Source organism: Carcharhinus amblyrhynchos, chromosome 6 (assembly GCF_965287045.1).
Source record: "Carcharhinus amblyrhynchos chromosome 6, sCarAmb.v2.hapA, whole genome shotgun sequence".
NCBI lineage: Eukaryota > Metazoa > Chordata > Chondrichthyes > Carcharhiniformes > Carcharhinidae > Carcharhinus > Carcharhinus amblyrhynchos.
In genome coordinates this window covers 15,007,106-15,032,351 of record NC_137329.1, presented here as the reverse complement: position 1 = coordinate 15,032,351, position 25,246 = coordinate 15,007,106, and the positions used below count along the sequence as shown (strand labels likewise).

Genomic DNA, 25,246 nt, shown 5'->3' with positions numbered 1-25,246 from the left:
GGTACCCAAGTCTGGTTATTTTATAAAAGGTCCCACTGTACTAATTGGAAGAAAATCAACAGTTCCCCCGGTGGTCTGACTTTCACCATAACTAGGCAAGCATCATTTTTTAAATTCATTTGTGGGACATGGGCATCACTGGCTGGCCAGCATTTATTGCCCATTCCTAGTTGCCCGATAGTAGTTTGACACGGGCGACACAGTGACACAGTGGTTAACACTGCTGCCTCACAGCGCAGGGACCCAGGCTCGATTCACTGTCTGTGTGGAGTTTGCACGTTCTCCCCGTGTCTGCGTGGGTTTTCTCTGGGCGCTCCGGTTTCCTCCTATAGTCGGACAAATGTGCTAATTAGGTGAATTGGCCGTGCTAAATTCTCCCTCAATGTACCAGAACAAGTCCGGAGTGTGGCAACTAGGAGATTTTCAGAGTAAGATCATTGCAGTGTTAATGTAAGCCTACTTGTGGCTAATAAATAAATAAACTTCCTTGCCATGGGTCTGGAACCATATGGAAGGTAGATCAGGTAAGGACGGCAGATTTCAATTCTACCATTTGCTGTGGCGGGATTTGAATCCGGGTCCCCAGAACATTAATTGTGTTTCTAGGTTAATAGTCCAGCAATATCACTAATTGGCAGTCACCTCATATTTGGTGATTTAGTAGTATTATTTCATGTTCATATACGCCACAGCAATGAGTCTACTTCTGGAAAAGTGCTTCAAGAGAAAATGATATGGCACTTTCACTTGTGCAGCAGTCACACTCTGTATTTAGTAAGCACACAACATCCTCCACCAAAATCTTCTCGATGCATCACTTAATTTGTGCTGAATAATTAGTAACCCAGCGAGGCTTTGATGTCTGCCCAAATTACAGACGAAAGAACACTAGGTGAGGATGAAATGCAAAGCGGTGGAGGAACAATTGGTTGTCGAACTGGCTGGAAACCTATTTTCTCATTCACATGCCAATGTCTGTTTTATGATACAGCGGACTGAAGAGATCACTTCATTCAGTGTAAATATTAACCCACTGTCTTCAACTAAATTTACTCCCATTGTAACCTGTCATTGCTGTTAAAATGTTAATGACATGTTCAGCACGATCTGACAGATGTACAAGTTCAGACAGCAACCCGTACACTTTCAAAACTGTATCATACAATCCTCTAGCCACTATTTATAAATCAACTGTGGGAACCATCAATTCTTGATGGGAAGGGTGTAACTAAAAACCATTGCAAATATGGTACAGAGTGAACAGTTTGCATGGGGAAAGGCTTGAGTGCCTTCAGCTTCAAACAGCAATGAGGGTGAGATTTTAACTCATTCAAATCCCATCTACCTACACAGGATTAAAATCAACACCCCCTCCCCCCCCCCCGCCCCCTGCCGAGCTTCATATCCAGCTCAAACTTTTTCAGTGGAAAGTTCATTATTTTAATCTTTTTCATTCATTCATGGGACATGGGCTGGCCAGCATTTATTGCCCATCCCTAGTTTACCCTTGAGAAGGTGATGGTGAGCTGCCTTCTTGAAATGCTGCAGTCCACATGCTGTGGATTGTCACTGTGGCATAGTGGTTAACACTGCTGCCTCACAGGGCACAGTGGCCCGTGTTCGATTCCAGGTTTGGGTCACTGACTGTGAGGAGTCTGCACGTTCTCCCTGTGTCTGTGTGGGTTTCCACCAGGTGCTCCGGTTTCCTCCCACAGTCTGAAGAAGTGCTGATTAGGTGCATTGGTTATGCTAAATTCTCCCTCAATGTACCCAAACAGGCGCCAGAGTGTGGTGGCTAGAGATTTTCACAGTAACCTCATTGCAGTGTTGATGTAAGCCTACTTGTGACACTCATAAGAAATAGGAGCAGGAGTAGGCCATCTAGCCCTTCGAGCCTGCCCCGCCATTCAATAAGATCATGGCTGATCTGTTGTGGCTCAGTTCCACTTTCCCGCCCTCTCCCCATAACCCTTAATCCCCTCTCTTATCAAGAACCCATCAACCCGCTTCTTAAAAATATTTAGCGAGGCAGCCTCCACCACTTCAACGGGCAGAGAATTCCAGAGATTCACCACCCTTTGAGTGAAGAAGTTCCTCCTCAACTCCGTTCTAAACCGCCTCCCCTTTATCTTGAGGCTGTGCCCCCTAGTCCTACTGTCTTTTTTGAGCGGGAAGAGTCTCTCCACCTCTATCCTATCCATCCCATTCATCATCTTATACGTCTCAATGAGATCTCCCCTCATTCTTCTAAACTCTAACGAGTACAAGCCTAGTTTATTCAGCCTCTCCTCATAGCTCAATCCCCTCAACTCCGGTATCAGCCTAGTAAACCTCCTCTGCACTCCCTCCAGGGCCAAAATATCCTTGCGCAGGTGCGGCGCCCAAAACTGCACACAGTACTCCAGCTGCGGCCTCACCAATGCCCTATACAGCTGCAGCAAGACCTCCCTACTTTTTAAATAATGCCATTAGGGAGGGCATTCCAGGATTTTGATCCAGCCATTTCAAAGGAACGGTAATATATTTCCAAATAGTTGATTCTCAACTACTCTCTTTGTGTTAGAGGCTACGGTTTTGGTAGTGCAATCTAAGAATCCTTGGTGAGTTGCTGCAGCGCATCTTGTAGTTTGCACACATTGCTGTAACTGTGCATGAGTTAGTGAAGGAATAAATGTTGAAAATGATTAGTGGGGTGTCAGTCAAGCTTTGACCTTTATGGTGTCCAGCTTTTTGAGTGTTATTGGAGCTGTACCCATCCAGCCAAAGGGGAAGTATTCCAGCATACTCCCACCTTGTATCTTGCTGATGGTGGACAGGATTTGGGGAATCAAAGGCAAGCTATTCTCTGCACAATTCCAGCCTCTGACCTGCTCTTATTTAGCAACACCCAGGATGTTGATAATGGAGGATTCAGTGATGGTAATAGCCATTGAATGTCTAGGTGAGGTTGTTGGAATCTCTCTTGTTGGAGATGGTCATTGCCTGATAGTTCTGTAGTGTGAATGTTGTTTGCCACTTATCAGTCCAAGACTGAATGTTGTCCAGGTCTTGTTGCAATTAAAAATGGGCTGCTTCAGTATCTGAGGAGTTGTGAATCATGCTGAACATTGTGCAATCAGCAGTGAACTTCCCCACTGCTGACCTTAGAGTGGAGGGAAAACCATTGACTGATGGTTGGGCCTAGGGCACCACCCTGAGGAAGGTCTGCAGTGATGTCTTGAGAATGAGATGATTGACCTCCAACCAACACAACTATCTTCCTTTGTGCCAGGTGTGACTGCAGCCAATGGAGAGATTTCCCCCTGGATCCCATTGACTGCAGTTTTGCTGGGGCTCTTTCATGCCACACTTCATAAAATGCTGCCTTGATATCAAGAGCAGTCATTCTCATCTCATCTCTTGAGTTCAGTATTTTTGTCCATGTCTGAACAAAGGTTGTAATGAGGCCATGAGCCGAGTGACTCTGGTGGAAACAAAACTGAGGGACAGTGAGCAGGTTATCACTGAGTAAATGGTATTTGATAGAAATGGCTACAACCCTTCCATCACTTTGGTGATGGTCGAGAGTAGACTGATAGGGCAGTAATTGCCCAGTTGGATTTGTCCTGCTTTTTGTGTACAGGATATACCTGGGCAATTTCCCACATTGCCAGATAGATGTCAGTGTTTTAGCTGGATAGCTTGGATAGGAGTGTGGCAAGTTCTGGAGCACAAGTCCTTTTGATGGAATATTGTTAGGGTCCGCTGTCTTTGCTGCATCTAGTGACTTCCATCATTTTTTGATATCACGTACAGCAGATCTGCGATGCTGGGGTCCTACAGAGAAGGCTGGGATGAATTATCCATTCAACACTTCTGGCTGAAGATAGTTACTAATATTTCTGCCTTGTCTTTGGCACTGATGTGCTGGACTTCCTCCATCATTAAAGATTTGGACATTTGTGGAGCCTCCTCTTCTTCCGGTTAGTTGTTTATTTGTCCACCAGCATTCACAACAGGATGGGGCAGGATAGCAGACCTTAAATCCGATCCAATAGAGTGACAGGCGAACGTGAACCTGAATGACGAGACACGAGAGAGGGAAACAAAATCAGAGATGCAAGGACAGTAGAAAGCAAAAGCAGAAGGGAGAGGGTACAAGTGTGAGCAGCAAATAGGGCAAAGGTACAAAAAAAATGCAAAATTGTTTAAAAGGCAAATCTAAACGCACCGTATCTGAATGTACAACACGTTCACAGTAAGGTAGATGAGTAAGTAGATGCAAAGAGATGCAAATTGATTGCGATTATAGAGACATGGCTGTAGGGTGACCCAGGCTGGGAACTGAATATCCAAGGGTATTCAATATTTGGGAAGAACAGGCAAAACAGAAAAGGAGGGAGGAAGGCATTATTAGTTTAGGATGAAACATTGCAATAGTGAGAGAGGACATTGGTTCAGAAAATCAAGATGAAAAATCATTTTGCACGGACCTGAGAAGCAACAAAGGGTGGAAAACATTAGTGGGAGCTGTCTATGCACCTACAAAGAGTAGTGGTACGGAATCCCTTAGCGTCAGGGGAAATGGCAGATTAAATATATGGGGTTGCGGGGATAGGCCTGGGTAGGATTGATGTCAGTGCAGACTCGATGGGCTGAATGGCTTTCTTCTGCACCGTAAGGATTCTATGATTTCAAGATCCTAATCATGGGTGACCTTAATCTACAAATTAGGAATAATACAGTGGTGGGTGAATTCCTGGAATGTGAACAAAGTGGTTTCTTACCAACTGGGAACAGGCTATCCTAGATTTTGTAATGAGAAAGTGTTAATTAATAATCTTGATGTGTATGGTCCTTTAGGGAACAGTGACCAGAACATGATAGAATTCTTCATTGGAATGGAAAGTGAAGAAATCTGATCCAAAACTAAGGTCCAAAATCTAAATAAAGGAAACCATGAAAATATGAGGCACGAGTTGACTGAGATAGATTGGGAAATTTGATTAACAGGCGTGATGTTGGATCGGCACTGGCTAATATTTAAGAAAGAATGCATATATTGCAACAGTTATACATTGCTTTCTGGTGTAAAAACACAATATGAGTAACAGCCCAACCGTAGATGTCAAAAGAAATTAAGGCTAGTATTCCGAAAAGGAGTTACATAAAGTTGTTAGAAAAAGTATCAACAGTAAGGATTGGGAGCAGGTCAGAGTTCAGCAAAAGAGGACTGAGAGATTGATTAAGAGGAGAAAATATAATATGTGAGTAAACACGCAATTAACACAAAAGTGGACTATAAAACCTTACATAAGTATGTCAAAAGAAAAAGATTAGTGAAGACAAAGGTCTTACAATCTGAAATAAGAAAATTTATAATAAAGAACAAGGAAATGGCTGAGCATTTGAACAACTACCTTCACAGAGGAAGACACAAATTACTTTCTAGAAATGCTAGGGAACCAAGAGTGAGAAGGAGGAATTGAAAGAAATTAGTATTACTAAAAAAAAGTTCTGGAGAAAATAATGGGACTGAAAGCCGATAAGTCTCCAGGGCCTGATAATCTACATCCCAGGGGACTAAAGGATGCGGTCATGGAAATATTGGATGTGCTGATTGTCATCTTCCAAAATTCTATAGATTCTGGAAAAGTCCCAGCAGATTGGGGGGTGGCAAATGTAACCCGGCTATTTAAAAGGAGGGAAGGAGAAAACTGGGAAGTACAGACCGCTTAGCCTTGCATTGGTAGAATGCTACAGCAGAGATTATTATAAAGGTCGTGCTGGTTAGCACACTTGAGGACTCTTAAAAAGTATCAACAGAATTAAACAAAGTCAACATGGATTTATGAAAGAGAAATCATGCTTTTTTCAGGTTGTAACTAGCGAATAGATACGGGAGAACCAGCAAATGAAGTATATTTGAACTTTCAGAAATTTTGTGAAAAGTCACATATTATTTAGCAAATGTTGAACAATCATGGAATCACACCTAGTGTTTTGCATTTTGCAAGCACCGTCTGGTTGGGTACAATCCATTGTGAATAGTGGCTGGGATATGCTGATTCATGCCCTCAAGACAAAAAGACATTCCTCCTAACATGCATAATGTGGTACATGGATTTCATTACCAGTGTGATGCAAGGTATGTAAGATCTGCATCTCAAAGACAGGGAGATCATATTAAGTAGCATGACTCTTTGTACCACAGCTATTCCCAGTCTGTCACCATTTAAATAATAACCTGCTCATTCTGTTTTTCCTACTGAAGTGGATAGCTTCTCACTTATCCACATTATATTACATCTGCCATGTATTTGTCCACTCACTCAACTTATCTAAATCTAACTCTTAACATCGTCCTCACTGCTCACCTTCCCATCAAGTTTTGTGTCATCAGCAGACTTGGAAATATTACTTTTGGTTCCCTCATCCAAATCATTGATGATATGTTATGAAAGATGAGGCTCAAGCACTGATCTCTGTGAGACCCCACTAGATATTGCCTGCCACTCCAGAAAAGACCCATTTATACCTACTCTCTATTTTTTGTCTACAACCAATTCTCAATCCATGCCAATATATTACCATATCGCAATCCCACGTGATTTAGTTTTGCTAAGCAATGCTCAATGTGCTAAGAATTGCACTAACAACCAATTTAAGGTTGTCAGACTCGCAGTGTGGTGCATTCATGTGTACTGGAAGCTACATAAATTAATACACAGGGCCCCCTTCTTTGCAGACAGGAAGAATATATACATAGATTGCGCCTGTTTCAACTAAACAAAATAAGTGGCAGCCATATGCCAATTCATTCCCAAGGCCAATCATTTTCAACCTGCCTGGATTAAATTCCAAACAATGCTCGGCAATTAACTGTCAGTCATCATCAACTAGTGCACTCTCCATGGCAATGCCTCAACCAATCAGACTCCACTTGCCAACCTATCAACATCTTCATCCCATGAAACATGAATTGTTGTTTTCCCCTTGTATTTCTATTCTTGCTAATTGTCGTGATAATAAAAGGCAAATATCTCTTTTGCCAACAATAAGGAGGGCTTTGCAAGGTCAACAGGGTTGAGTGTGCTATTGTTATTTCCAGTACCTAGGTCGATGCTTGCTAATCCATCCATTTTTATTCCTTCTTTTAGGCTTCATACCAGTTAGACACAACAGAGTGCTGGGAAATTTCAGAGGGAATTTAAAGTTTTTAAACTTACTAGTGTCACAAGTAGGCTCACATTAACACTGCAGTGAAGTTACTGTGAAAATCCTCCAGTCGCCACACTCCGGTGTCTGTTTGGGTAACTGAAGGCGAACTTAGCATGGGCAGTGCACCTAACTAGCACATCATAGAACCCTACAGTGCAGAAAGAGGCCCTTCAGCCCATTGAGTCTGCACCAAACGCAATCCCACCCAGGCCCTACCCCAAATCCCTACATATTATACCCACTAATCTGTCTAACCTACGCATCCCTAGATATTAAGGGGCAATTTCTTAGCATGGCCAATCAACCTAACCCGCACATCTTTGGACTATGGGACGAAATCGGAGTACCCGGAGGAAACCCACGCAGACACGAGGAGAACATGCAGACGCCACACAGACCCAAACTGGGAATTGAACCTGTGAGGCAGCAGTGCTGACCACCGTGCCACTGTGGGCCTGGAATCACCTCTTTCCCAGAGCAGGTAAGGACAGCAAATTTCCTGATATTAGTGTACCAGATGGCCATCTACAACAATAACTTCATGGTCACCATGATAGAGACTAGCTTTATAATTCCAGATTCTGATAATCATGATTAAATTCTGCCAGCTGCCGTGGTGGGATTTGAACGCATGTCTCCAGAGCATTAGTCTGGCCCTCTGGATTACTAGTCCAGTGACTTTACCACGATGTCACGGCCAATTCACCGTTGACAATTAAATCAATTTAATCTCCACCATTAGTGATGTCACACAGAACAGTTGCTGCAGGAACTTCCTCAGCTGTTTGGGCAAATTGAACAGCAGTGAGCTGTGCAGATCTCCGGCTATTGGCTAAGATCATCTCATGAAGCCACTGTTGGAATCGCTAAGAACATTATTAAGTTGTTTAACTGTATCTCTCGCACAGCATAAATGTTCTGCCTGGGACAGGGTGCATAATTACAGATGTGTATGCCAGGCACTGCCTCAGCTATTCCAAATCATAGAACCCCTACAGTGCAGAAGGAGGCCATTCAACCCCTAGTAGTTCACTAATAGTTCAACCCCAAGTAGTTCCCTAGTCGTTCAACCTCATCCAACCCCTGGAGTATAATGTTAGCAAGTGTGAGGTTATCCACTTTGGCAAAAATAACAGTCGGAGGAATTATTATTTAAAAGGCAAAAAGCTACGGTGCAGAGGGACCTGGGGGTCCTTGTGCATGAGTCGCAAAAACCCAGTCTGCAGGTGCAGCAGGTGATCAAGAAGGCGAATGGGATGTTGGCCTTTATAACGAGGGGGATAGAATATAAAAGCAGGAAGGTCTTGCTGCAACTGTACAGGGCAGTGGTGAGGCCGCAGCTGGAGTACTGTGTGCAGTTTTGGTTGCCGCACTTGCGAAAGGATATATTGGTCTTGGAGGGAGTGCAGAGGAGGTTCACTAGGCTGATACCGGAGATGAGGGGGTTGGACTATGAAGAGAGACTAAATAGACTGGGTCTGTACTAGTTGGAGTTTAGAAGGATGAGGGGGGATCTTATAGAGACATTTAAGATAATGAAGGGGACGGATAAGGTAGAGGTAGAGAGATTCTTCCCGCTTAGAAAGGATAACAGGACTAGAAGGCACAGCCTCAAGATAAGGGAGGGGCAGTTCAGATCGGAGTTGAGGAGGAACTTCTTCACTCAAAGGGTGGTGAATCTCTGGAATTCTCTGCCTGTTGAAGTGGTGGAGGCTGCCTCGCTGAATATATTTAAGTCATGGGTAGATAGGTTTTTGATGGACAAGGGAATTAAGGGTTATGGGGAGAAAGCGGGAAAGTGGAACTGATCCACTTCAGATCAGCCATGATCTTATTGAATGGCGGGGCAGGCTCGTAGGGCTAGATGGTCTACTCCTGTTCCTATTTCTTATGTTCTTATAACCCATTAAGTTTGCACCACCCTCAATCCCACCCAGGTCCTAATCCCATAACCGCACATACTTGCCATGTGAATCCCCTGACACTAGGGTCAATTTAACCTGGCTAATCAACCTAACCTGCAGATCTTTGGACTGTGGAAGGATACTGGAGCACCTGAAGGAAACCCTTGCAGATGTAGAGAAAATGTGTAGACTCCACACCGACAGTGACCCAAGCCAGGAACTGAACCTGGGTCCTTGGCACTGTGAGGCAGCAGTGCTAACGGCAGTGCCACTGTGTCACCCACTGTGCCAATGGGACTGCTGGCAAAAAGAAAAAGCCCCCTTTACAAATCCTCTTCCAAGTTTATCATTAAAATAGGAAGCTTCTCAATATTTCTGGTCCAAAAGGGTCTTGTCTTCATTCTTCAAAGTGAAGATGACCATATTCATCAACTTGGGAGGGCGCACGATCTTACCAGCCATTCACAGCACGCTCCCACTGCAGCAAAGTCAGGGAATTTGGTGCCCAGCCAAATCTCCGTTCACAACAGCGGGATGGGAACATCGCATCGACATGAACAGTCAGGAAATTCTGGCCAATGAGTTCCAGTGGGTATGTGGGTAACTGGAGGGGTTAATCTGTACCCGGAAAGTTCTGCTGGAAATGCTACAGATGATTTAGTTTTGGATGAGTTGCTGGCTTGGGATTCCCCCCCCTCACCTTGTGTTTTCTCTCTGCTGCTCATATGCAATTGCTTTGTAGAGACGCAGCACGTTTCATTTAGCTGCATAGGTGCAGTGATCCTGTCTGGGCTTTTAACAGGACTGAAAGGTCAATATTAAAACCCCTCAGTGTTCTTGTAACATTTCCTTTAACTACCTTGAGAACACAACCCAGACTCATGGCCTGGAATTTTCCAGCCCCCCCCCCCCCCAAAAACACCCCCACCCCACCATGGCATGTTTTCCTGTAGCAGAGGTGACTGGCCATTGGCTGCTGGTGGGATCTACCGATCTCACCAAAGTCAATGGCAATTTACATTGCTCGCCTGTCCTGTCACCAGGGAACCTGCAGTGGAGTCATCTTCGGAAGGACTGGGAGATCTCAGTGGCCAGGAAACCTTGGTGATTCACAGCTCGGTATGGCTCCTGCACTGACCAAGACCGCAAATAACTACATAAGGTCACGAACAAACCCCAGTGCATCACTCAAACCAGCCTCCCATCCATTAACTCTGTCTATACTTCCTGCTGCCTTAGCAAAGCAGTCAGCATAATCATGGAGCTCACTCACCCCGGACGTTCTCTCCTCCACCTTCCTCCAGCGGGAAAAGATACAAAAGTCTGAGGTCACGGGGATTTTGGCCCCTTTCTGGGTTTGGCACAGTGTGGTAAAAATCTGGAAAGCATGAATCGCTCCAGCGCGACCGCGATTTCCGATTTTCATTGGCCTTTGTCAAGAGTGTAATCAGGTTTACACTATCAAGGCGAGAACCTGATTTTAATATATTTGAATAAATTTGAATGTAATTAACTACCCCCCTCGTCAAATGATCTCCCCTCTCCGAGTATTCATCAATGCGATGTCACATCTGGACAGGTATTTTAAAACTTAAAGCTGTTGAGGGATCCCTCGCGGAGGGCAAGGGTAAGTATAACCCCCAGGGGAGAGGGGCATGGCTGGTCACTGACCTAGCATTGTCCTCTGGCGGAGGTTGGCACTCATGATGTAGAGATGCCGGCGTTGGACTGGGGTAAACACAGTAAGAAGTCTCACAACACCAGGTTAGATTCCAACCAGTTTATTTGATAGTAATCTCACAAGCTTTCGGAAACGGTGTTCCTTCGTCAGGTGCGTGGAAGGTTGGCACTGCCAGTGCTGGGGACAATGCTGGGGCATTGCCAGGGAGAGCACTAGTAGGAGCATCACGGGGCGAAGGGAGGTAGTCATTTATATGTGTTGGCGGGGGCGAGTGTATTTTTTGTTCTGGGTTTTAACTTTAGTTTGTTTACAGATGTCCATTTTATTTCTCTAAGTCTGGGGAAGGCTTGTTCATTCAGTTTTAATGTGGATTTTTTTGTTCAGATTGGTGTGCCCTTTAGCTATGGTGCCCCGATCTCTATGCAGCCAACTTTACCCGCCAGAGTGGCACACACTGGTTTTCTTGCCAGAACTGACACTTTAACAAATTCTGCTAAGGTTCCCCCCAAGTGTGTTAGACCAAGGGCTGGGTAGTGGTAACTTGAGTCATCAAGTCACATCGAACAGAACTAATATACCTGCCAACCAATTGCTAAGAGTGGGCATGCGGGTGATGTATATCCCAGAGGGACCTAATGAATGTAGGGATACAGCGTGATTCATGCTGGAAAAACTCCTGGCAAGTTAATGGCCAAGAAGTGACATTCATGGACTTGGAAAATGGGATGAAAGAGCGGGAAGTAAGAAAGCACGTGATAGTGCGTGTGATAGTGAGTCCAGGGATGACTCTGGTATCAGAGGTTGGTCACACGCCAAAGAAAAAATTTCCAACAAAGCAATGGAGAAAGCTCACAGTCACAGTTCTGACAGATGTTGCAGTGGAAGCTGAGGTCCCACCTCGACTACATTAGTCAATAAAATAAAAAAAACAGAACAGGACTAAAAACAGAACTAAAAAAGAGGAAGTCTTCATGACAAGTGGCCATCAATAAACTTGGAGATAAATAAATAGAAGAGGCAAAGCAAAGAGAGTTATTTTTTCTTAATTTTTATAATTTATTTATTGGTGTCACAAGTAGGCTTACATTAACACTGCAATGAAGTTACTGTGAAAATCACCTCATCGCCACATTCTGGTGTCTGTTCTGGTACACAGAGGGAGAACTTACTATGGCCAATGCATATAACCAGCGCATCTTTAGACTGTGGGATGAAACCAGAGCACCCAGAGACGTGGGGAGGACGTGCAAATTCCACACAGTCAGTGACCCAAGCCAGGAATCGAACCCGGTGCCCCTGGTGCTGTGAGGCAGCAGTGCTAACCGCTGCACCAGGCAGATAGCTAGAGAGAGTTTGCAGCTCATTCTGAGGCACAAAATAAGCATCAAACAACTTTGCTGCATTAAGTGGATCTGCGCTGAGAAGGTCCTTGCAGATAGGGCTTATAGGGGTAAACTGAGGCCAATTGCCAAGGGATTTGAAGAGTGACTGAGTGATACAGATGTTAGAACGGTTTCTCCCACAGCTGGAACCATAACCTTAAAAGATCTTTTAAACTCTTTTGGCCACATATCCACGGGCGAGTATGTCAATCAACATAAAAACCTCATTTCGGGAGAGGGATGCTTCCTAGAGGGAAGTGTTTCACCAAAGGGGCAGCAAGAGGAAATCTATGGACACTAAACAAATGCATCTGTGGCCTGAAAGGCACCTCCTGGATATGATATTTGTCAGTAAGATGTTCTGCTGAAAATGGGTTGTGTTCAACTGAAAGATAATTTTGTAGGTATCATAATGGAAAAACAGTATGGAATCCTACAGTCCAGAGGAGGTCATTCAGCCCATCGAGACTACACCAAGAACAATCCCACCCAAGCCCCACCCCTGTAACCCCACATACTTACCCTATTAATCCCTCTAACCTACACATCCCAGGACACTAAGGGGCATTTTAGCATGGCCAATGCACGTAACCTACACATCTTTGGACTGTGGGAGGAAACTGGAGCACCCGGAGGAAACTCATACACGGGGAGAACTTGCAAACTCCATACAGTGACCCAAGGCTGGAATTGAACATCGATCCCCGGAGCTGTGAGGCAGCAGGACTAACCACTGTGCCACCATGCCGCCCATGAAGAGAGCACCAAGGAATATGAGAAGTGTTATTAATAATATTTGAGTGGAGTTTAAAACTGAGAGCCAAGCTTGTGGGGCTTTTAAATATATTGGTGTCAATTCTATGTTGGCGGGCACGGACCCGCGAAGTTCTTCCGGCTGCGATCGGCCCCAGAAGGTAATTTCGCTCTGGGAATAGCTCAGTGCTATTGAGGAGGATGGGGAGAGGGTAGATGCCAAGAAAAATGAGGGTGAGGGTATGCATTTCGAATGTGCTCCCTCAAGAGACAGCCAATGTACAGCTGTCTGAGACTCCTACAAGGCAAATCCCAATATCTAAGGAGCCTTGGTAAATTCCTGCACTGTATCTTGTAGGTGGTACACACCGCTGTCACTGTGAGTCAGTGGTGGTGGGATTGAATATTTGCAGATAGGGTGTCAATCAAGCAGGCTGTTTTGTCCTGGATGGTGTCGAGTGTTGTTGGAGCTGCACCCATCCAGGTAAGTGGAGAATATTCAATCACAGTCCTGACTTGTGTCTTGCAGATGGTGGGAAGGCTTTGGGGTGTCAGAAGGTGAGTTACTCGCTGCAGGAATCTGAACCTCTGACCTGCTTTTGACACCACAGTGTTTCTGTCATTAGCCCAGTTCAGTTTCTGGTCTATAGGAACCCCAGGATGTGGACAGTAGGGGCTTCAGTGATGGTAATGCCATTGAATGCCAAGAGGCAAAAGTTAGATACTCTCTTGTTGCAGATAGTCATTGCCTGGCACTTGTGTGGCGTGAGTGTCACTTGTCATCGCATGCCTCAATATTGTCCGGGTCTAGTGCATTTGTACATGAACTGCTGTACTATCTGAGGAGTCGTGAATGGTGCTGAAAATTGTGCAGTCACCAACAAACATCCTCCTTACCTAAAGGTGGCTAACAAACATCCTCATTTCTAGTACTATGGTCAAACTCCCTAAGGAAGAGAATGGCCCGAATTTCATGCTCCTGCAAGTGGGTTTTTTGGGACAGGTGGGTGGAGCAGTATAAAATTTCACGATGGAATTCCCTCTGGGTCCCAGTGGCCTGACTCTGTAGTGATTTTACGCAGGGATGGGCAAGGTTTCAGATGGGGAACCTACTCTTTTCCCACTTGAGGCCCTAATGGCCACTGAAAGGCCATTTCCTGCCCCGCCTTAATTTTTAAACTGGCAGGAGGATTCAGGCTCCATGGGGGAAAGCTGGAAATAATCCGAGGTAGATCTCATGTGAGAAGGAGGAGGGGGCCCCTCCATCAGAAGCGCCCTTCTAACTGGGGAAACTTCCTGTTAAAGGCCCAGTGACCTCTGGACCTCATTCCTCATGGCCCTCACTCCAGGACCCTGATTGTTCTCCCTTGCAAACCCTCAGGCCTTCCCTACTTTCCTCGCACTAGAACCCCTGACGCTTATGTTTTCCTCCGTTTCCCAGACTGAGTCATCTGCCGCCTGGCACAGTTCTCTTTTGATCCGCTGTAGTGCTCTTGCAGGCGGGGCTTGAGAGCTGATTTGGTCGCTAAGGCTGAAATTCCTCCCGAGTGAAGAAGGAGGGGGTGTGGTGGGGAGGGACGGGTGGGGAGACTCCCGCCCAATGCCAGGCAATGTTCACTGGGGCGTAAGCTGGCAGCAGGGCAGCTACAGTCAGTGGGCATGTGTTCCTCGCCATCTTTTCGGATGGTGAGAGACGAGCCCACCACTATCTGAAAAATTCAGGCCAACGTCTAAAGGACATTTTGAAGTGTTAATAAAATTAAACCTGGAGAAATGCACCTTCAAGCTTCCATCCTCAGGTGACCCAATAGACATAAAGTTACTCATTTTTAGTTTTGCTTCACATGCTAATCTCTCATAATATTTTGATTTGACTTCTTCATCGTATGACATCAATGTACTGGGATAGAGTGAAAAGTATTGTTGCTTGCGAACTATATAGACAAAGCATACCATACGTAGAGTACACAGGGAAGAAGGAAAGGAGAGAGTGCAGAATACAGTGTTACATTCATAGCTAGGGTGTAGAGAAAGATCAGCTCAATATAAGGTAGGTCCACTCCAAAGCCTGACAGCAACAGGGAAGAAGTTGTTCTTGAGTCGGATGGTATGTGATCTCAGACTTTTATATATTTTTCTCAAAGGAAGAGGGTGGAAGAGAGAATGTCTGGGGTGCGTGGGGACATTAATTATGCTTTTCCTAGGCAACAGGAAGTGTAGACAGAGTCAATGGATGGGAGGCTGATTTGCGTGATGGACTGGGCTACATTCACAACCCTTTGTAGTTTCTTGTGGTCTTGGTCTGAGCAGGAGCCATACCAAGCTGTGATGAAAGCAGAAAGGATACTTTCTATGGCGTATCTGTAAAAGTTGGTGAGAATCGGAGCAGACATGACAAATATCCTTAGCTTCCTGAGAAAATAGAGGGGTTGGTGGATTTTCTTAACTGCAACATCAGCATGGAGGGAGCAGGTCAGGGTGTTGATGATCTGGACATCTAGAAACTTGAAACTCTCAACTATTTCCACTTTGTTACTGTTGAGGTTTCAGATGAGTGAAAATGGGAAATGTTGACCTTTAGATTGGGGAAACTAAAACAATAATTTGTTGAATGTTCTTTGGCTGCTGAAGCACTGGCGCTAGTGGAGGCAGAGGATGTGGATTCCGATTTGTCAGAAAGCCTCACCACACTGAAGATAGCGTACCCACTGAATGTTATGTTGATAATTGCCCTTTTGTGAGATAATGCACACGCTATGAAAAAATGTGAGTGAGGAAAGTTTATGGATTGACCTTGTTGACTTGAAATAAGTGCTGGAGAGAAAGAAAATGTCTAAAAATTAAATGGGTGGTTGCAAGCCATCAACTGTTGGATTGTTTCACAAAAAGAAATGCGTGTGCAAAGAAATTCTTATCACTCTGAGGGGAGGGATGTCTCACAATGTAATGCTTTGTACACAATATGGAGGTTTTTGATTTAGTTTGTTTTCAATTTTTGGTTGTAAACATAATCATGTGAATTCTTATTTAAAAAGGAGGAGGAAATCTGTTAACTGTGTTAAGAGGGAGGCAATGGCCTAGTGGTATTATTCTAGATTATTAATCCAGGAACTAAACTAATGTTCTTGGAACCCGGGTGCAAATCCCATCACGGCAGATGGTGGAATTTGAATTCGAGTACCTGGAATTAAGAATCTACTGATGCCCATGAAACCATTGTGGATTGTCAGAAACCATCTGGTTCACTAATGTCCTTTAGGGAAGGAAATCTGCCATCCTTACCTAGTCTGTGACCTCAGAGCAACAGCAATGTGGTTGACTTTTAACTGCCCTCTCAGAGCACCTAGGGATGGGCAATAGATGCTGGCCAGCCATCGATGTCCATGTCTCACAAATGAATAAAAAAAATTGGATGTAAATGTGGAAATTTACTGGGTGTTCACAGTACAGTGGCACAGTGGTTAACCGTGTTGCCTCACAGTGCCAAGGACCCAGGTTCAATTCCAACCTCGGGTCACTGACTGTGTGGAGTTTGCACGTTCTCTCCATGACTGCGTGGGTTTTCTCTGAGTGCTCCGGTTTCCTCCGACAGTCCAAAGATGTGATGGTCAGGCGGATTGGCCACAGTAAATTGACCCGTGAGTCAGGGGATTAGCAGGGTAAATACGTGGGGTTATGGGAATAGGGTCTAGGTGGGATTACCCTTACTCCCTTCAAGTATACATGCTTCAGAAAGAGGTTTGGTTAAACATCTCATCCAGATGACAGCCTGAATGTATGGGACACAGTCCAAAAATTGGTAGATGTGTTTTAGTTTGGTTAGTTAAGATGATAAAGGCATGAAAAAGGAACTCAACTCCCCGCCAACTCATCCAGCTCCAGTTTTAGCAGAGTTCAGGTAAGGTGCAGGTGACCTGTCCACTCTCAGGTAGGTCAATCAATGAAATCTTTTAAGGAGATGACATGATTGCAGGATTATTGCCTTTAACTGTGAGCTGCTCGGGAAACCCAGCAGAGAAAAGGAGACAAGAATCATAGGATTGTTACAGAGAACTAGGGGACTATTCAGCTCAACACATCGAATCATAAAATCCATACAGTGCGGAAGGAGGCCATTCAGGCCATCACTAAACATAATCCCACCCAGGCCCTATCCCCATAGTCCCATGCATTTACCTTAGCTAGTTCTCCTGACACTAAGGGGAAATTTAGCATGGCCAATCCACCTAACCCACTCATCTTTGGACATCTTTCAGACTGTGGGAGGAAACCGGAGCAGCTGGAGGAAACCCATGCAGGCACAGGGGGAATGTGCGAGCTCCACACAGACAGTCACCCAAGCTGGGATTTGAACCTGGATCCCTGACACAATGAGGATCAACTGTGTCACTGTATTACCCAGCTTTGAAATAGTCAGTTAGGTAATCCTACTCCTTAGGCTTTCCCTGTAGTCTTGCAAATTCTTTCTCTTCAGGGTGATTATCCAATTCTCTTTTGAAAAGTCATGATTGAACCTGCTTCCACCACATTCCCAGGCAGTACATCTCTGATCCTAAACACTCACTGCATAAAAAAGATTTTCCTCGTGTTGCCATTGGTTCCTTTGCCACCCACTTGCTTTGGTTCTGAATGCCAGTGGGCAGAATTCTATCCAGTCTGTTCAGGTCCCTTATAATTTTGAACACATCATTCCAATTTCCCCTCAGATTGCATAATGAGAACAACCACAGCTTCTCCAATCTAGCCAGGTAACCGAGTCCTGTATCTCTGGAACCATTCTTGCAAATGCTTTTTCTGTAACTTCTTTAAAGCTACCACATCCTTCCTAAAGTGTGGTATCCACAATTGGACACAATATTCAAGTAAAGGTCGAAGTAGTGTTGGGTAGATATTCATGACTTCCACTTTGCATTTGTACTCTATTTGTAAAAGCCAGGGGCCTAGCTGTCTGATAAACCAATTTCTCAAATTGACCCATTACTTTCAATGACTTGTACATACTAAGCCCCAGACTTCTCTTCCTACCTCCATTTAGAATTGCATTCCTTATTTTATATTGCCCTTCCTCATTCTTTGCAGCAACTTCACATTTCTCTACATTATATTTCATTGTCCATTTAACCAGCCTCAGTCCCCTCAATATCCTTCTCACAGTTCACGATACTTCTATTAGCTTGGGCTGACAAATGGTAAAAGTAACACGAGTGCCAGGAGATGACCATCTGCAACAAGTGAGAATCTAACCATCTCCCCTTGATATTCAATGGCATTACCATCACAGAAGCTCCCACTATTAACATCCTGGGGTTACCATCAATCAGAAACTGAACTGGACTAGCCATAGAAATATTGTGGCCATGAGAGAGGGCTCACAACACCAGGTTAAAGACCAACAGGTTTATTTGGTAGCACGAGCCACAAGCTTTCAGAGCGCTGCTCCTTCATCAGATGAGTGGGGGTTCTGTTCACAAACAGGGCATATAAAGACACAAAGTCAATTTTCAAAATAACGGTTGGAATGCGAGTCTTTACAGGTAATCAAGCCTTAAAAGTGCAGGCAGTATGAAACCTTGGGTTCATGTCACACTATCTGTAACCCCCACAACTTGCCTGGGCTTGCAAAATCTCACTAACTGTCCTGGCTGGAGACAATACACATCTCTTTAACCTGTGCTTAACCCTCTCTCCACTCACATTGTCTGTACCTTTAAGAAGTGTTGCGAGACTTCTTACTGTGCTTACCCCAGTCCAACACCAGCATCTCCACATCATGAGAGGGGGGTGTCAGAGACTTGGAAGCCTGTGGCAAGTAACTCATCTCCTGATTCCACAATGCCTGTCCACCATCTACAAGACACAATCAGGAGTGTGAGGGAATAATTTCCACTTGTTTGGATGAGTGCAGCTCCAACAAGACTCAAGAAGCTCAACACCATCCAAGACAAAGCAATCGGCTTGATTGCTAGCCCATCCACAAGCCTTCAATCCCCCGATGAACAGTGGCAGCTGGATATATTGCTGGAACTTAACAAAGCTCCTTAACCAGCACTTTCCTAGTCCATCTTTTACCATCGAGATGGACAAAGGAGCAGATGTAGGGGAATGCCACCACCCGCAAATTCCCCAACAAGTCACTCACCATCCTGACTTGGAAGTAAATCGCTGTTCTCTCACTGCTGCCAGGTCAAAATCCTGGAATTTCCTCGATGACAGCACTGTTCGTGTGCCAACACCACACGGACTGCAGCGATTGAACAAGACTACTCATCACCATCATCTCAAGGGGAGTTAGGGATGGGCAATAAGTGCTGGCCCTAGCCAGCGGTGCCCACAATGAATGCAAAATATATAGAAAAACAGTGGTCTGGTACTGACCCCTGGGGAATCAACTGTATATGTTCCTTCAGTCTGAAAAACAACCGTTCATAGCCACTCCGTCACCACACCAACTGCATATCCAATATTTTTATTCCGTGAGCTCCAAACTTACTGTCAAACCTATTATGTGGCATTTTATCAAACACCTTTTGAAAGTCCATACAGTCCATGTTAATAACATTACTCTTATCAACCCTATTAAAAAGCTCAATCAAATCATTTAAATTTTATTTTCCTGGAATAAATCTGAGCTGTCTTTTCTGAATTAATCCATTCTTGTTGAAGTGACTGCTAACTTTGTCCCAAATTATTGTTACTGAAAGGTTTGTCGCCACTGAGTTTCAACTGTAGTTTCTGGATTTTTCTTTATACCCTTTTTGAACTAAGGTGTAGCATTTGCAAATCTCCAGTAGAGTGTCCATGCATAAATTAAATACCTTTGCAACGCTGCTTGTGGGCTTAGAGGAGCAAGAGTATTTCCAGTAGACCCAACTAACTTACCTGTAAACTCTCCGTCCATGTTCGTGATCTCCACTACAATACCAATAGCCCCTACGCCAAAGTGGGGCAACACTTTCCCCCATGAACACATTCTACCCACCTTCACCCCATCTCCCTCTCATGATCTCATACTCCTCTGTGAACTCTGACCCCTGTGATCTCTTCCGCCCAACCATAAGATCACTCTTGACCCTCACAATCTTCCTTACTTTCCCCCTTGATCATCACTGAACCTCTCCAACATTGTTCTACCAATGTGCTCCCCCCCCACCCCAATTCCACACGAAAAATCTACCCGAACAACAAAACCATTAAATTTATCTGATTCTGGAATGCAGCCATTTCTGAAGCCTTTGTCAGGTGTCAGGCAGCCAGCTTAGCTTCCAGGCAAGGAGTCTGTTAAAACGCACATACAAAACCAGATTTTTCAGAGAATCATAGATTCCCTGCAGTACAAAAAGAGGCCATTCAGCCCATTGAGTCTGCACCGGCAACAATCCAACCCAGGCCTATGCTCATAACCCCTGCCAATCCCCGGACACAAAGGGAGAACTTAGCATGCCCAATCAACCTGACCAGCACATCTTTCGGATTGTGGGAGGAAACCCGCAGAGACACGGGGACAATGTGCAGACTCAGCACAGGCAGTCACCAAAGGCTGGAATTGAACCCGGTCACTGGCGCTGTGACCCTTTTGACCTAGGCTCTTCCCACTCAGCCCCAAATCCCATCCCCAGTCAATATCATGGACAGCACCTCCAACAGCGCAGCACTCCCCTTAGTACTGTACCAGCACTTCAGGCCAGATTTCAAGCTCACGTCCCCAAAACGAGATCAGAAGCCTGGAGGAGGTGTGGGTATCGTTACTGAGCCAGAACTGACAGCATATAAATGTCCAAGTCACCAGCAGGAAAGGTAGCGCAACAAGACAGAGATACGCGAAAAGAAGGTATTTGACTATTTCCCATCCACCTTTTTCCCCACATGCTCGCCATTCCCCAGGCAAAAGGGTGGATAGATAAATTCCACCCAGACCGATCACAATGATCATCTGTAAATAGACACCAAGAAGTATGCCTGAGCAGCAAGGTAACTGGCACGTGGATTTTCCCCTTCTCCCTTGGGAGGGGGCAGAGTACATAATCTCTGCAATGTTCTCTGATGACCCAGCCAAGACATATAGCTTGCTGTGGGAAGGGAAAGAGAAGTTTTGACTAGCTTTTTTTTGGTGAGTTTTATTTATGCCGTGGGAGGACAAGGAAATACTTTGCCAAGGTGACTGGGGACCTCAATAATTCATCATGATGTGGTGGAAAATATCTCTTTTTTTTGTCAACAGACTGGGCGTACCAGAAAAACGGCTTTATCCAAAATCACACTGCCAACAACCAGTAAAGCTTTCACCACAGCAACACCCCCTCACTCTCAGCATTATGCAAAAGAAATGTGGGCGTTGCCGCAAGTTAAAAAAATCATTTAACATGGAAAAGCAAGAGACAATTTTGATTCATTTTGACATTAGTCAGTACTCCCAAATGATAAAATGCACTTACCCTCTGCACCTTCTCTGATTCCTTGCCAACCCATTACTGAGAATTGGATTGCAAATTGGCAAGAAACACAACACCAATGAGGTCACTGAATCACTAATTCAGAGGCCTGGACTAGTGACCATGGGCAGCATGGTAGCAGAGTGGTTAGCACTGCTGCCTCACAGTGCCTGGGTTCTGGGATCGATTCCAGCCTCGGGAACCTGCGGAACTTGCACGTTCTCCCCCTGTTTGCATGGCTTTCCTCCGGGTGCTCCACTTTCCTCTCACAGTCCAAAGCTGTGCGGGTTAGGTTGATTGGCCATGCTAAGTTGACCCTAATGTCAGGGCATTAGCAGGGTAAATATGTAAGGGTCTGGAGATAGGGCATTGGTGGAATTGTGGTTGGTGCAGACTCGATGGGCTGAATGGCCTCCTTCTGCACTCCAGGAATTCTATGATTCTATCTCACCAGAGCAGTTAGGGAGGTTAAATTCAATTAGTTAAATCGATCTGGAAGAAAAGAAATGCTTGAATCTCTAATGATGGCCATGAAATTACCAGTGCGTTGTTCACTAATGTCTTTCAAGGAGGAAAATTGGCCTTCCTTGTCCAGTCTGGCCTACATGTGGCTTTAGACCAAACCCATGCTGCCCATAGCAATCCATAACTGCCCTCTGAAATGGCCCAGCAACTCATTCAAGAAGACCAGAACCACCATCTCAATGACAATTAAGGATGGACAATAAATTCTGGCCTTGTCTGCAATGCAAGTGAATGAATAAAAAGGAAAAATGCAAACTCTAGGTCAAAGAAAGGCAAAGCAAAATGCCCCAAGCAGCACGATTTCACAAATCAGTGATAAGTGAACATGAGTCCACCTTCATGTGGCACTGTTACTGTAAGAAGAATGGGGCAAGAAGCATGAAGATCAGCAGGCAGGTGTTATCTAACAGTGAGATCTGCATCCTCTATGTGTTGTCCCAGGTCACACACACTGCCATGCCTCAGACAATACACCTCTTTCATCACCACCATGTTAATATTCTGAGATTTGCAACCTAGCACCATTACCACAAGGACTACAACACCCAACAAGAAAGTTCACAACCAATGTTTCGTCCCAGCTGCACAACTGTATGACTCCGTATGGTCGGATACCGGATCAGAAACTTCCAGAAAGATCAGAAAAACAATTTTTTCTATTTTGACATAAATGTGAGGAAAGGATGCTTCACCTCAGAAGAGATTCCACTGAAAATTTAGTCAATTTTATATCAGAAACAGCTTTAATCATAACAGAGTTTAAATATGCCTCCATAAAAAAAGTTTAACTCTTAACCATTGAACATTCGTTACACATGAAAATAAACAAACTTTTAACTTCTAACTATTCAGTTCCAATTAAGCAATATTTCCCTTAAAGACTTAAAGACAACTTGCAAAGTAGTTATCCAACACAGAGATACTTGCTCCGACTTGGGTAACAGTCAAAGGGTTTTCAGAAAGCTTCTGGACAGAGAGTGAGAGAGGGAGAGAGAGAGCAAGAGCGAGAGAGAGAGAGAGAGCTAGAGAGAGAGCGAGAGAGCAAGCGAGAGAGAGAGAGATATGCATAGCTATGAAAGAAATGTTAAAGGTGTCATGCACTTAAACAAATCACCCACACACTAACAAAATAAATTAGAAGGTTCACCGTGATCTTCTTGGTACAACTAGAAATACTAGTGCGGCGACATGTCTACTTTAAGGGTCATTCCTTTTTTGGCCATGTAATTGAACTGGACCCTATGTAACGGCAGCATGGGAAGCTGGGTCAATGAGGTACAAGGGCACACATCCTGGGATAGGGGAGGATCCTCATCGGGATCCAGTGAGGAGAAGAGAGTAGACCTGTACAAATGTTATATATACTATATATCCAATAACCCTTTCTTGTTGGAGCCACAACAAGTGGCCTCCAAATTTACTACATCTAACAAATGTCCTTGCCAGGAATGCTCAACCTAAAAGAACAAATGAAGTAAAGTCATCATGACGCATCAATGGTTCTTAATCTGATAAATTATACTATTTAACTAAAGTTCTGGCATTAGATCATCGTCTTAACATGTTTGCTGGAATTTTACTGCTTCCCGCCCATAGCCAACGGAGAATACCGTTCTGTGATACTTGTCCGCCCCGATTCTGGGGCAGGCTAGGCGGCAAAATTCCAGCTGTTATCCCAAATTTCCTCTTTCTGCAAGTATAGCCTGATCGGCAGAGTGTTTCCGAATTTCCTGTTGCTATCATAGATTTCCACCTTCCAGAGACTTTTGAGTGTTATTATTGGCCCGAGAAAGTGAGCGAATCTCAAATGTATTCACTTTGAGATGCTTCAGAGAGTCTTGATAAAGCAGCATATAAATGCAAGTCTTCTCTTTGAAGGAAATCTGTTATTTCCACGTGTTTAAGTCAAGCTTAATGACAAAATAAATGAGAAGGCCTGTGCATCTCGGACAATTGACTGGGGATCGTTTTGGCACACAAAGATGTTTCATGAAGTATCACAGATACAGGCAGAAGATATACAGATTGTTTTCATTCATTTCTGCTCAAATTGAAAACAGAATGTGGTAATGTTATCACATGAAGCGTGGGAAGAAAACCACGTCATTTTCTTGCAGCTCATCAGTCCCTGTGAATATTGCACAAGTTTTTTTGGCCTGGATGTACTGTTGTTGCAATTGCAAAATTGCCAATGTTCACTGTCATGGCACCTGTGATACCGATAGCAACTTCTGATGTCTGCACACATAATTATTTAAATGCCGATGATTCCTTCCTGCTCCACACAGTGCCCCATTGATGTCCCCGAAATTGAAAATCTTTGGAAATCGCATGAGGTGAACTTCCACTTTTACCACCTGTAAAAACCCCTGAAAATGTTGTGTCGTGACAGGGAAGCATTCAAGAAATGGTAGGGCACCAGGAAATTCTGTGGAACAAAGGGACCTTGATGTGTTTAATCCACAGATCTCTGAAGACGGACGGGCACATTTACAGGGTGGTGGAAAAGACTTAGGGGACACTTGCCCTTATCAATCAAGGTATAGATTACAAAGACAGGTAAGTCATGTTGGAGTTGCATAGAACTTTGTTGAGGCCACAGCTGTGTGCAGTTCTGCTTGACACATTATCGAAATTGCACAAGACGGTATGACAAGGAGATTCACCAGGATGCTGCCTGGGATGGAACGTTTAAGTCATGAGGGGAGGTTGGGTAGATATGGGTTGTTTTTGTTGGAGCAGAGAAGTCTGAGGGGAGACCTGATTGAGGTGTACGAGATTATGAGGGGCACAGGCAGAGTGGATAGTGAGCAGCTGTTCCCCATAGGTCAGTCGCAAGGGAACACAGGTTCAAGGTGAGGGACAGGAGGTTTCGGGGCAATATGAGGAAAATCGTTTTTACACAGAGGATGGTGACGGTATGGAGTGCACTGTCTGGGAAGGTGGTAGAGGTGAGTTGCCTGAGACCCTTTAATTCCTGGATGAGCACTTGGCACGTCATAACATCCAAAGCTTTGGGCCAAGCGCTGGCAAATGAGATAAAGTGGGAGGTCAAGTGTTCCACATATGTTGGTATGGACTCGATGAGCTGAAGGGCCTCTTTTCTGCACTATATGATCCTATGATTCTATGATGCGTACAGTAAGTATTCTCACAACACCAGGTTAAAGTCCAACAGGTTTATTTGGTAGCACAAGCTTTTGGAGCATTGACCCTTCATCGGGTGAGTGTCCAAGTTACCAAATAAACCCGTTGGACTTTAACCTGGTGTTGTGAGACTACTTACTGTGCCCACTGCAGTCCAACACCAACAACTCCACATCTATGATGTGCAACTGAGATTTTATAGGGAAATTAAGTTCACAATTATCA

At 44.6% G+C, this 25,246-nt stretch overlaps 1 long non-coding RNA gene across 1 annotated transcript in view; it reads right to left on the bottom strand.

Moving 5' to 3' along the window:
- Positions 1–2,460: 2,460 nt before the first annotated feature.
- Positions 2,461–25,246, bottom strand: part of LOC145343711 (uncharacterized) — a 45,060-nt gene continuing 22,274 nt past the window's right edge. The window contains exon 3 of the long non-coding RNA XR_013886779.1: positions 2,461–4,057. This is a non-coding gene — a long non-coding RNA (uncharacterized LOC145343711). The remainder of the gene's footprint in view (positions 4,058–25,246) is intronic.